General features: G+C 37.2%; 2 pseudogenes; both read right to left on the minus strand.

Moving 5' to 3' along the window:
• Window positions 1-4,646: 4,646 nt before the first annotated feature.
• On the minus strand, window positions 4,647-5,940 carry LOC105498478 (actin-related protein 2 pseudogene; annotated as a pseudogene).
• A 156-nt stretch (window positions 5,941-6,096) lies between these two features.
• LOC105498479 (ADP-ribosylation factor-like protein 5A pseudogene) lies at window positions 6,097-6,620 on the minus strand (annotated as a pseudogene).
• Between the last annotated feature and the right edge of the window lie 6,397 nt (window positions 6,621-13,017).

Below are 13,017 nucleotides of genomic sequence, written 5' to 3' on the forward strand. Positions count from 1 at the left end.
TGTGGACAAAGACTAAATGTTATCCTTGCATTTTGAGCATTATAAATATAAAACATACAATGTTAAATACTGATCTCCCTGCCTGACCTGGGTTTAGATATTGAGTATTTCCCATTTTATAGAAAGAAACTTTCAAAGTTTCGTCAATACTTAAGTATATACTATTATTCCTCACCAAAATCTTCATGAAATTTAAAAGGCTGCTATTAAAAGTAGTTTTTTTCTTCCTCAAATATGCTAAAACATGTGAGCTTGGATTAACCTTCAGATTTTCAAGGCATGAACGATACACAAATAAAGTACCCAAGAATATGTTTTAACACATTTAGGATAAGTTTGTTTCCAGCTGTGACAGGAATACCTTTGAGTTTCAGGCACTGAAGAAAAATACCCTAAGCAAACAGAGTGTACTGTGTCAAGTTGCTTCTTAGTACAAACAATACATTGTGTCAATCAATTTTTAAGCCAAATTCTTTTTTTTTTTTTTTTTTTTTTGAGACGGAGTCTCGCTATGTCGCCCAGGGTGGAGTGCAGTGGCCGGATCTCAGCTCACTGCAAGCTCCGCCTCCCGGGTTTTTACGCCATTCTCCTGCCTCAGCCTCCCGAGTAGCCGGGACTACAGGCGCCCACCACCTCGCCCGGCTAGTTTTTTGTATTTTTTAGTAGAGACAGGGTTTCACCGTGTTAGCCAGGATGGTCTCGAACTCCTGACCTCGTGATCCGCCCGTCTCGGCCTCCCAAAGTGCTGGGATTACAGGCTTGAGCCACCGCGCCCGGCCACCAAATTCTTAAAATCATTCAAAAAACAGTTGCATTTTATAATTGTCAAACAATGCATTTATGTAATAGAAGATGCAACAAAATTTAGAAATAAAAAATCTCACACTATATTCCAAGTACCCAAATAAGAAAGAAGAAATTTGCAAATTAAGGAATTATTAATGTTGCTCAGAAACATGCCGTACTTTTGCTCTGAAATTCACTTTAACTGCTTGACATATAATTTAATACTTAAAAATCATACACCTAAGTTGTTTAATAGTATTTATAGAATGTTACTTTTCTGGGTAGACACGTTTCACACAATAGTTTTCAGTTAATGCTGAGCATCCATTTAATAATTTTAATCATAATTTGATTCATGATTAATGGATTAATAATTTATTCAGTAACTTAGATGCCATACAAAACACTGAAAGGAATAATCTAATAGTTGCTCGCTGTACAATCCTGCCCATTAGTAATACTAAGCCGAGAATCTGATCGCTATTCCACTCTGTTGAATTACATGTTTCCATGTGTGTGATTTTGGTCAACACTAAAAAAATCGATACACAATGTCATGCTTTTTCCTTTTCTTTTTTTTTTTTTTTTAACAAACACCTCAATCACTTGGGAAGTTGGTTAGTACAATACAGAGAACACAGGGAGAAAGTATAAAATGGCACTGAACACCGATGCCAATACTATACTTATTATGGTTATAACAAAGGATATTATTAATATTTGTATTATTTGTTTTAAGAACATGAATCAATGCCATTAACTTGAAATTGAGGTGTATACAAAATACACACACAACCTTAACCAAGATACTTTTCATAAGTAACATCACATTTTAAAAGATTGAAAACTGAGTATCTGTGCTGATTTGTATTTTGACTTAATGGAACAAGAAGAAAACAACATTCAACCAGGGAGGGTTATACTGATTAAAAAGCTCTTAAAATTCAAAATGTCTTCCTCTCCCTTTGTACTTACCACAGGCTACACAATACCCTGAGAGGATTCATTAGGAGAAAAATATAGCTTTAATAACTTACTTTGGTAAAAACTAATGAGAAAGTAAATTGGAAGGTGAGACTTCATCTTTGTTTTTTGTTTTTTTTTTTTTTTTGACTTTGAAAAAATCTGATTGCATTTTCTGAATGAAAAAGAAGTATTTCATGTTAAATTTAGACTGTTGGCCGGGCGCGGTGGCTCACGCCTGTAATCCCAGTGCTTTGGCAGGCCGAGGCGGGCGGATCACGAGGTCAGGAGATTGAGCCCACCCTGGCGAACATGGTGAAACCCGTCTCTACGAAAAATACAAAAAAATTAGCCGGGCTTGGTAGTAGGCGCCTGTAGTACCAACTTCTTGGGAAGCTGAGGCAGGACAATGGGGTGAACCCGGGAGGCAGCGGAGCTTGCAGTGAGCTCAGATCGCGCCACTGCACTCCATCCTGGGCGACAGAGCGAGACTCCGTCTCAAAAAAAAAAAAAAAAAAAATTTAGACTGTTTAGCTTTCCACTATGTCAAGATACTTTCCAGATACTAACAGTACTCAGAACTGTGTAAAAGTGAACAACCAACACCATGTTTTAAAGAAAAAAGTTTAAATGCAAGACTAAATCTTGGGGAGATTACTAAATGTATTTCTAAGAAACCCTTCTCCAAGGTCAAAGTACTGGCAATTGTAATTTAAAAATTTATAATTTGTAATTACTGGAAATTTAACAATAGTTTCAAGAGCTAAGAATCAGATTGCTTTTTAAAACAGAACTTTTTTTTCCCTAGGGGATTCATACTTGACAACAACTCCAGTTAAACCTAATACTCCACCCAAATCCCAAATTCAAATGCATTATTTCACCTTGGAATAGTAACATTATAAAATGGAATTTCTAAATTACAATATATATATACATAATACACCATTTTAACTGTCACATTTACCAGAATTATTAAATCAAAAACAAATTCTACATTCAAGGGACAAATGATAAATGCTTTGTTTTAGGAGTCCATTCCATTATTTGTTGTTTTCTACTCCCATATTTTAAAATTATGATCAAAGGACCAAAGGCCAAGTCAATCCCATTTCCCTGAACCCAACCGCCAGTAGGTACTGGCCCTACATATGCGTCCTTTAACAAGCCCCATTCTCAAAATGCCGGGGGTATTTATATAAGAACTTATTCCAAAGTGACTCTAAAATCCACATTCCCAAGATCTAGTACGGGCTACTCATGTGTTCCAAGGCATCTCCAACATGCAGGCAAACTTATCTGTTCATATTGAGGTAAAACAGACAAAAAAGACAATATTAACAAAAGCTACACAATTAAAACTAACCTTTTACCGCTTATTTAAGCTAATTATGTATTCTTACAAAACAGAGGCCCCTCAAGTCAATAATGTCTTTGATTTTAGTCACCCCCAAATTAAGACTCTTCCTTCAAAACCATTATTAGTTAACAAAAGTTTTAAAATGAAGAAAAATATTTTTTTCCAGAACCTGTATTTTGTGGTGTGATACAATTTCTTTTTATTCTTCAAACTTAGAAATAACTCATATATGGGTACTATTTGATATTTTTTTCAGATACCAAGGAATACCTACAGGATTCATAAATAGGATTTTCTGACACTGGCAGGGAAGTCTGCTAACATTTACAAAATACCAAAGACTCTTCTTTCAAACTTCAAAGATGGCTGAGAATTAACAGTTATGATTAGTTTTTCAGTACAAATAAAAAATTTAAATCTTGATTTTTTTGGGGGGGCCAACATTTTAAACAGTCAAATTTTACTCTACTTTCAGTTTTCAAATCAAAACTAACAAAAAAACTCATGAAAATTACCCAACTAGCAACAAGTCCCATATCCCAATGTTATTTTTAAACCAATTATAACCTACTGCCAGTAATTATTTGTAAGTACCTGCTTCTTTAATTAAGCACTGGTCAGTTACATAAAAGAGTAATTTGCAAGAATGACACTTGGCAATGGGTCACCTTAATGCTTCTGGAATAAACAGAAGCATTAACAAAACACCAGATCGTAAGCACTTTTAAATCTGTAATTTGAATTACCAAAATGATTTTTAAATGTTACTTTTCCACTGATACATTGTAGGGAGTCTAGTCCCAGCTAACACAGCTGATTTTAAAAAACACATAAATACTACACTTGTGCTTTTTATATCATATGGAAACAGCTCCAGGCAGAGCACAAGTAGAAGAAAACCTGCCAAATCAAACTACTGTAAATAAAGTTCCTCTATGTACTCCAGAGAGAAAACCTCAAAAATAAAACTCAGAAGACCACTCACTGTTACCCCCCCATCCCAACAAAAACTACCCAAAACACTTTCATTTTGAACCTAACATTTCCCTAAGATGTTCACAGGAGAAGCTTTAAGGTAATTAAAGCCGCAGCAGTACAGTTGAAAGCGCCACACTACAGAGGAAATGCTCTAAAGGGTTCAGCAGCTGCCCACCCATCCCGAACCGCCCCCCATCTCAGTAACATGTAAAAGCTCCTGTTAAAGTTTTTTTCTTACACTAATAAAGGCATACCACCTAGTGTGCTAAAGATTACAACTAGCAGCCTTAGAGTAGTAAAGTGAAAATAGGAAGCCTACAGGAATGATCTAAATGCCTACTTAGAAGAAACAAAGCAGCAGACAAGACCCTTAGCCGTCTTGTCTATGTAGGGAAGCAGTTGAATTAAACTCAGATTTACCCACATTAACAAAAATTTAACAAAGCTTCCCCAAGACACCAGAATAAAACTTGACCTTTCCAGTCAAAAGGCAGAGAGAGGCCTCTTCCATGTCCCAGAGTTGAATGAGTTCAAAGATTGGCAATAAAGGAAAAAAGCATTACGGGTATGATGGGAACAAGCTTTGGAGTTTTCGAACAGTCACACCAAGTTTCTCCAGCACACGGGCACCCTTTTCCTGGTACTCTTGTCGGGTCATCCAAAAGTTGTCTTTGTCTTTCATGGTATCTGCTAGAACTGCACCACCCAGGAATACCATGTGCTTTCTGCTGGGTGGGTCTCCAATGCTGATCTCAAATTTAGAAAGTTTTTCCACAACACCCTTTAAAACTCCTTCTAAGTAAAGCTGTTTAAGTTCTCGTTCCAACGGTGAAGGCAGGCCACGATACATAGCAGACCCTCCAGAAAGCACAATGTATTTGTAGGATTCAGATTTGGTATCAGTGTCAGCTGCCTGAATTGTGTTACAAAGCAATTCAGCAACACCAGCTCCTTCAACATTGATCAAATAAGGCTGAAATAAAATTTCTCGTGCTTCAAATCTCTCTCCCCCAACTTTGAAGATATGTCCATCTGGGAGTGTATAAGATTCAACTAATACTTTGGTTTCTAAGGCCAGTTTCTGCTCTTGCTCAATATTATATCCCAAGTAACAGAGTTTTTCTTTAATCATGTGAACCGTTTCAAAATCAGCAGGGTGGTTGAAGGCGTATCCTCACAATAGAAGCAACACGCTTCTAGTTATATCCCTCCCAGCAATATCCAGTCTCCTGGTAAGATGAGGGAGAGAAAAGTCTTCATATGCTGGGCAAATATGAGTCACACCATCTCCAGAGTCTACGGCTACACCAGTCAATAAACTTGGCGTGTACAAAGTCAGAACGGTCTGGATGGCTGCATACCCACTGGAAAACTGCTAAATCTCAATCATTACCTCTATAATCTTCTCTGTGTATTTGGTTGGGTTTATAGGAGGTTCTGTGAGCAAGATTTTACAATTTCTGGTATCTATATTAAGTTTCTCTGGTCCAAACGTGTAGTCCCACAGGTGTTTCATGTCATCCCAATTCCGTACTATGCCATTTCCCATAGGCTAGTTAACTTCTAACATTGATCGTAATTCGCTTGCCTCATCACCAACCGTAAGATCCTTGTTCAATGTTTCCCACTTTGGTGGTTGATCTGATAACAGGTCTTCCAACCAAAGCTGGGAAGATGTGTTCTGGAAAGTTAGGGCCTGCACATCCACACTTCACAAACCCGGTGCCGTTGCCGCACACCACCCCCTTCCCGTCCTGGCTGTCCATCCTCCGCCAGGGGGAGAGCCGCTGCCGCCGCACAACCGACAGCCGCCGTCGCTGGGGCATTTTTTCTTCTCCCTCCTCCTTCTCCATCTTTCTGTTCAAATAAGTGGTCTTAATATTTCTTCTTACAGAAAAAGTTTAAATGTTTATTATAAATATATCTAAACCATTATTTTTGGCAGCTTTCAGGTAAAGTCCAGCACTTCATTTATACAAAATCTATGAGGTCAGTAGAGATCATCTAATCTAAAGTGGTGACATCATCCATTCAAGTCTTTGGCACAATCCCTCGCCAGTTAGAGCACAGCATGCCTGGATATGCCACTGGTGATCTTTAATAGAAGGTAGCTTCAAAAACTGGGCGATTTCTGCTACAGTCATGCATTCTTTAACATCTCATTTATTAACAAAACTCAAGCAAACCAGGTTTTCTTAGGTCTTCATGCGCTAACATTTTAGAGTTCTTCTCTAGTTACAGAAATCCTCTCTGTACTGTCCACAACAACTATTACAAACTCTGTGTTAGTATAGTAGGTGTTTCACGAAGAACGACGAGATTCTTGGCCACCAATATCCCACGTTAGGAAATGTGTATTATTAATCACTAACTCTTCTACATGACTTCCTCTTGCAGGAGATGTATGTACAACTTCATTCATAGAAAATTGGTAAAGAATGGTAGTTTTCCCTGCATTATCCAGCCCAACAATGAAAACTTTGTGCTCCTGGTGATGGAACAGTCTCCATGTTCTGGTGAAGAAAATTCTCATTCTCGGTCACGGACCCCCGCTCCAGACACCCGGGCCGCCTGGACTCCCCTGGCTCAGGCTGAGGGAGAAGACAGAGATGCGCTGGAGCCTCCGCCTCTGCTGCTGCTTGGGTGCTCGCCGCGGGCCCGCTTCCAGGGAACCGGAGGGAGGCCCTAGCCCAGGCCGCCCTGCTGCGCGCAAGGTCCGGCCGCTGCCGCCGCGGCACTTGCCTGGCTCGCCGAAATCTCTGCCACGTCGTCTGCGAGGAGCCTCGCGGCCCAGCACCCTCCCCCGGCTCCTCTGGGGCGGCTGCACCGAAGTAATTCTTTTTCCAACACACAAGGTCCCTTGCTTACCTAACAGGACCAAATGAAGTGAAAGTATGTTAAAACTGTAATCCACTATTCAAACATTACAAATGGAATTCACGCATACAAAGTTGAATCCATGCCACTCTATACACAATGATACAACATTTTCAACGTACAATTTTCTGATAAAATAATGTCGTGTCCTACATAATTAAAAAACTATCAAGATTTCTCTTTTCATCAACGAATTTGGCCTATTAAAATAAAACCATAAACATAACAGACTATGTGATAGTTTCCCAACATCTTTCTATCTATAAAGTTTGTATAAGATTACATCTAACAAGAAGAAAAGTAAATATAAATAAAATAGAAGAGATGATGACTTAAAAATCAAAACACAGATCATGTAAGGGCTTGTGTAAAACTTACAAATGCTTCAACAAAGAATTATACTTTGAGAATTTTAAACTGTTCACATGATATGCTTTGGAAGCAGCATGTACTGTTAGAGATGTGACAATGAATAAAATGATAGAGTAATATAAATGAAAAATGGCCTCAAATCAGCAGCAGTAAGTAACCAATGTGGAAAACCAGATGGAGAATTAACTGCAATTCAGTTATCTATATTAAAATGACTCCTAGATTTCTCAAAGAATTCAAGGTAGAACTACCATTCGATCCAGCAATGACACTACTGAGGATCTACCCAGAGGAAAAGAGGTCATTACATGGAAAAGACAGATGTACATGCATGTTTATAGCAGCACAACTCACAATTGCAAAAATATGAAACCCATCAACCATGCCCATCAACTAAATGCCCATCAGCCAACAACTGCATAAAGAAAATATGATGTATATATACACCATGGAATACTACTCAGCCATAAAATGGAATGAAATAATGGCCTTTGCAGCAACCTGGAGGCAGCCAGAGGCCATTATTCTAAGTGAAGTAATTCAGGAGTGGAAAACAAAGTATCATATGTTCTCACTTGTAAGTGGAAGCTAAGCTATGAGGATGCAAAGGCATAAGAATGATACAATGGACTTTGGGGACTCGGAGGGAAAAGGAGGAGCAGGTGAGGAATAAAAGAATATATATTGGGTGCAATGTACACTACACAGGTACGCGTGCACCAAAATCTCAGAAATCACCACTGCAGAACTTACTTGTGTAAGCAAAAACCACCAGTATCCCAAAAGTATCGAAAAATAAAAGACTCCTAGATGCAACTGGAAGCTATGCAACATACAAAGAGAAATTGACCATATGTAGCTGAAAATATTTAAAAAATGAATTTTCAATGCAAAATGAATGTTGTACTTAAGGCGTTAGTTTTGTCATGGGAGACATGAGTGTGATTCTATTCACATTGTATTGCTACTGTGAAATGGACACAGACATTGTACTGTTTGGATGAATATGTGATTTTTTTCTTGCCTAATTCAAACAGACCTTAGACAAAGAAAAGATACTCTTGAATAAAACCAATTTTGTTTCCACACATATTACTTTTTGCAGTAAAGGAGACTGAAAGTAGAGTTCACAAAATGTAATATAAAGTATATAATAAACATGACACGGTACATTTAGAATTACAGTAATCAGAAACTTCAAGTTGAAAGAGCAATGAGATGATTTTATTGCCTGTAATATATATAAGAATTAAAGAAATTTATAGTATCTGATTGTAGTGTGAAGCGTGGGAAAATTGGTACTGTACTATTACATAAAATTAATGAAATGATGATTTTTAACAGCATATTTGAGGGTGAAAATTGTCATATTTTAACATGTTCATTGATTTTGGATCAGCAATTCCAAATCTGAGAAGCTATCTGTCAGAAGCATGCTTAATAGCCCATAGTGATATAGGCTCAGAGGCGTTCATTATAACATTCTTTATGGCAGGTGAAGATTAGAAAAACCCAGGCTATCTCTTGGTGGTGGTAAACGTTTTAAAATACAAACCAACAGAAAATAACACTTCCCAAGGGAACATTCTTACAGTGACTATGACCTAAAACTTGTAACATTCATCACCTCTCAAATATGGTGAGCATATTTAATATATAGTTGCATTGTGAACTCATTAAATATTTGCATAATTATAAATAGAAAACATGAAAATAAAAGGAACGGTTACAATATAAACAAACAAATGTAACTGATATTTAATTCACTGCTCTGATTAGCAGTGCACTTATTTATATCCGTAATTCAGTTTAAGACTATAAGCATGCTTTTTTTCTGTTTCATATTTTTATTTTTAAAATAAAATTAAATATATTTAAGTGGACAGCCTGTTTTGATTCATATATATGAAAATCTATGTGTTTGTGTATATATATATATATATATATTACTACAGTCAAACTAATTACTACAGTCAAACTAATGAACACATCTATCTTCTCATATAATTAGAAGAAATATACTCTTCACAAATTTCCAGTATACAGTATTAATAACTATAATCACATAACTGCAACTTTGTACTCTTGGACTGACAGATCCCCTTTTTTCCCACCTCCCTGTCCCTGGTAACCACCATTTTACTCTGCTTCCATGTATTAAACTTTTTAAGATTCCAGCCAGACACGGTGGCTCACGCCTGTAATCCCAGCACTTTCGGAGGTCAAGGTGGGTGGATCACCTAAGGTTGGGAGTTCCAGACCAGACTGACCAACATGGAGAAACCCAGTCTCTACTAAAAATACAAAAAATTAGCAGGTCATGGTGGCACATGCCTGTAATCCCAGTTACTCAGGAGGCTGAGGCAGGAGAATTGCTGGAACCTGGGAGGCAGAGGTTGCAATGAGCTGAGATTGCACCATTGCACTCCAGCCTGGGCAACAAGAGAGAAATTCCATCTCAAAAAATAATTAATAATAATAATAATAATAATAGAGTACCTCAACACTCCACTATAATCAACACACCACTATCGTCAATGGGCAGATCATCCAGACAACAAAAAATCATAAGTTAAGCTGTACTCTACACGGAATAGACCTAACAGAAATTTACACAGCTTTGCACAACTCCATGACTGCACAATGCACATTCTACTCAGTAGCACATGGCTTATTCTCTAGGATAGGCTGTGTGTTAGGACAAAAAGCAAGTAACGGCACATTTTTAAAAACTGAAATCATATCAACTATCTTTTGTGACCACAGTGGAATACTACTAGAAATGAGTAATAGCAGGAACTTTAAAAGCTGTACAAATATATGAAAATTAAAACATGCTCACGACCAACCAATAAATAAAAAAATTAAAAATTCATTGAAAGGAACAAAGGAAATTAAAAATTAATTGAAACAAATAAGAATAGAAACACAACATAACAAAACCTGTGGGATGCGGCAAAAGCAGTTGTAAAAGGCAAAGTGCATAGCTATAAATGCCTAATCAGAAAAGTAGAAAGACCTCAAATAGCCAACCTGACAGTACACTTCAAGTAATGAGAAAAGTGAGAAAAATCAAATGCTAAAATTAGCAGAAAGAAATAAATCATAAAGATTAGAGAAGGAATTTTAAAAATAGAAACTTAAAAAAAAAATTACAAAAAGACAAAGCAACAAAGAGCTGGGGTTTTTCTTGAAAAAAAAATTGACAAGCTATAACGAGCCTAGGAAAAACAGAAAGAAAACTGCAGTAAAATCATAGATGAAAAAGGAGACATTACAATTGACAACACAGAAACACAAAGGATCATAAGAGATTACTAAAAGCACCTATATACAAACAAATTGAAAAATCTAGGAGAAATGAATAAATTGCTGGAAACATAGCAATTTCACAAGTTATAATAATAAAACACCTGAACAGACTAATAATGAGTAATGCAATTAAAGCAGTAATAAAAATCTTCCATCAAATAAAAACATAAGAATTATGGTTTTACTGCTGAATTCTACCAAACATTTTTTAAAAAGGTCATACCAACTTTATTCAAAATATTCCCTGAAAAATGAAGAGGAAGGAGTATTTCCAAACCTGTTCTATGAGGTCAGCATTACCCTGCTACAAAAACCAGACCAGGACACAACACAGAAAGAAAACCGCCGACAAATATCCCTGATGAACACAGATGCAAAAATTCCTCAACAAAATACTTGGGGATTCATCAGAGGAATATGAGAATGATTCAACAAACACAAATAAATAAGTGTCACACATCACGAATCAAGAACAAAAACCATACAATCATTTCAGTAGATGCTGAAAAAAATAAAATTCAATATTACTTCATAATAAAAACTCAAAATGAGTAGAGAAGGAACGCAGCACAATAAAGGCCGTATATGACAAACCCATAACTAACATCATAATCAATGGGGCAAAGTTAAAAGCTCTTCCTCTAAGATCTTGTTCAAGTGTGGCTACTTTTACCACTTTTATTTGTCATGGTCCTGCAAGCTCCAGCTAGAGCAATTAGGAGAATGCAATAAAACCCATCCAAATTGGGTGGGAAAAAAAAGTCAAATTGTTTCTGTTAGCAGGTGACATGATCATATATACACAGAGAACCCTAGAGATTCCACAAAAAACCTATTAGAAATAATGAATTTAGTAAAGTTACAAAATACTCAATATACACAAATGAGTAGCACACACATGCATCAACAGTGAAACACATAAAAAAGAAACCAAGAAAGCTGTTTCATTACAGTTGCTACCCACCCCCAAATAATGATACCTAGGGATAAACATAACCAAAAAGCTGAAATATCCTACAATGAAAATCATAAAACATAGATCAAAGATATTAAAGCAGACACAAGTAAATGGAAAGATATCCCATGTCCATGCACCGGAAGAACGGAAGAATATTTTTAAAATATCTCTATCACTCAATGTGATCTACAGAATCAATGCAATCCACGTTAAATTACAAAGACATTCTTCACAGAAACAGAAAACTATTCTAAAATTCTCATGGAAATGCAAAACACATCAGAGAGACAAAAAAATATTAAATAAAAAGAAAAGCTGGAGGCATCACACTACCTGATTTCAAAATATACTATAAAATATACTAGACTAATTCCATTTCCTGAAATTTCCATTTATACTAAAATTATATTTTTAAAAATCCTTTATGAAAAATGGAATTCAGTTACAGGTTCAGTCTTAAACAGTTTTTTTTCTATCTACATAAATTATTCAGCAAGATATTCTAGGCCAGGTGCAGTGGCTCATGCCTGTAATCCCAGCACTTTGGGAGGCCGAAGGGGCCAGATCACTTGAGGTCAGGAGTTTGAGAACAGCCTGGCCAACATATGGTGAAACTCTGCCTCTACTAAAAATACAAAAGTTAGCCAAGTGTGGTGGCACATCTCTTAATCCCAGCTACTTGGGAGACTGAGGCAGAAGAATCACTTGAACCCAGGTTGCAGTGAGCTGCGATCGCACCACTGCACTCCAGCCTGGGCGACAGAGTGAGACTCAGTCTCAAAAAAAAAAAAGATATTCTAAAGCTGTGCAGATCATACGAAAAATTCTATTTTACAGAACTGTCACTGCACTAAGCCTTGAATTCCATGGGCCCTACCTATTAAACAAATGCCTATAGCATCCATCAACCATTGAGACAATCACAAATGCTTCCACAAATGCCTAAAACAACCATCGGGCTCATAAAAAAAAAAAGAAATTAGAATTCACCAGAAGATCCTGGGTCCCCACCTGGTCAAGGGGGAGGAATCACTGGCTGACACTCCTTCCTAGAGCCCCTCTGCAGCCCCCAGGCAGAGACTACAGAGCGGAGGAGCTAAGGAGCACAGTTCACAGCACTTCCAGTCTCGGAGAAGGGGAAGTGGTGGAAATTACCACTATCTCTTCTCCAACTTTGCTCAAGGGTGTCACATCAGTACACATCACTGAAACCTCTAGTCCAGTAAAGTCAAGGTCTGGGCGGGATGAGGGGACAAAAAGTAGCTCTCCTCATAAAAACATTGTGGATCCTGCCTCTGTGTTCTAAGAAAAATCTGAAACAACAATAGTCCATGTATGCCCCATGTATTTGTCAAACAGTGTTTCTTAAAAACACCAACACAGATGTACTGCTCCCAAAATAACAGGGAAA

This window comes from Macaca nemestrina, chromosome 15 (assembly GCF_043159975.1).
Source record: "Macaca nemestrina isolate mMacNem1 chromosome 15, mMacNem.hap1, whole genome shotgun sequence".
NCBI lineage: Eukaryota > Metazoa > Chordata > Mammalia > Primates > Cercopithecidae > Macaca > Macaca nemestrina.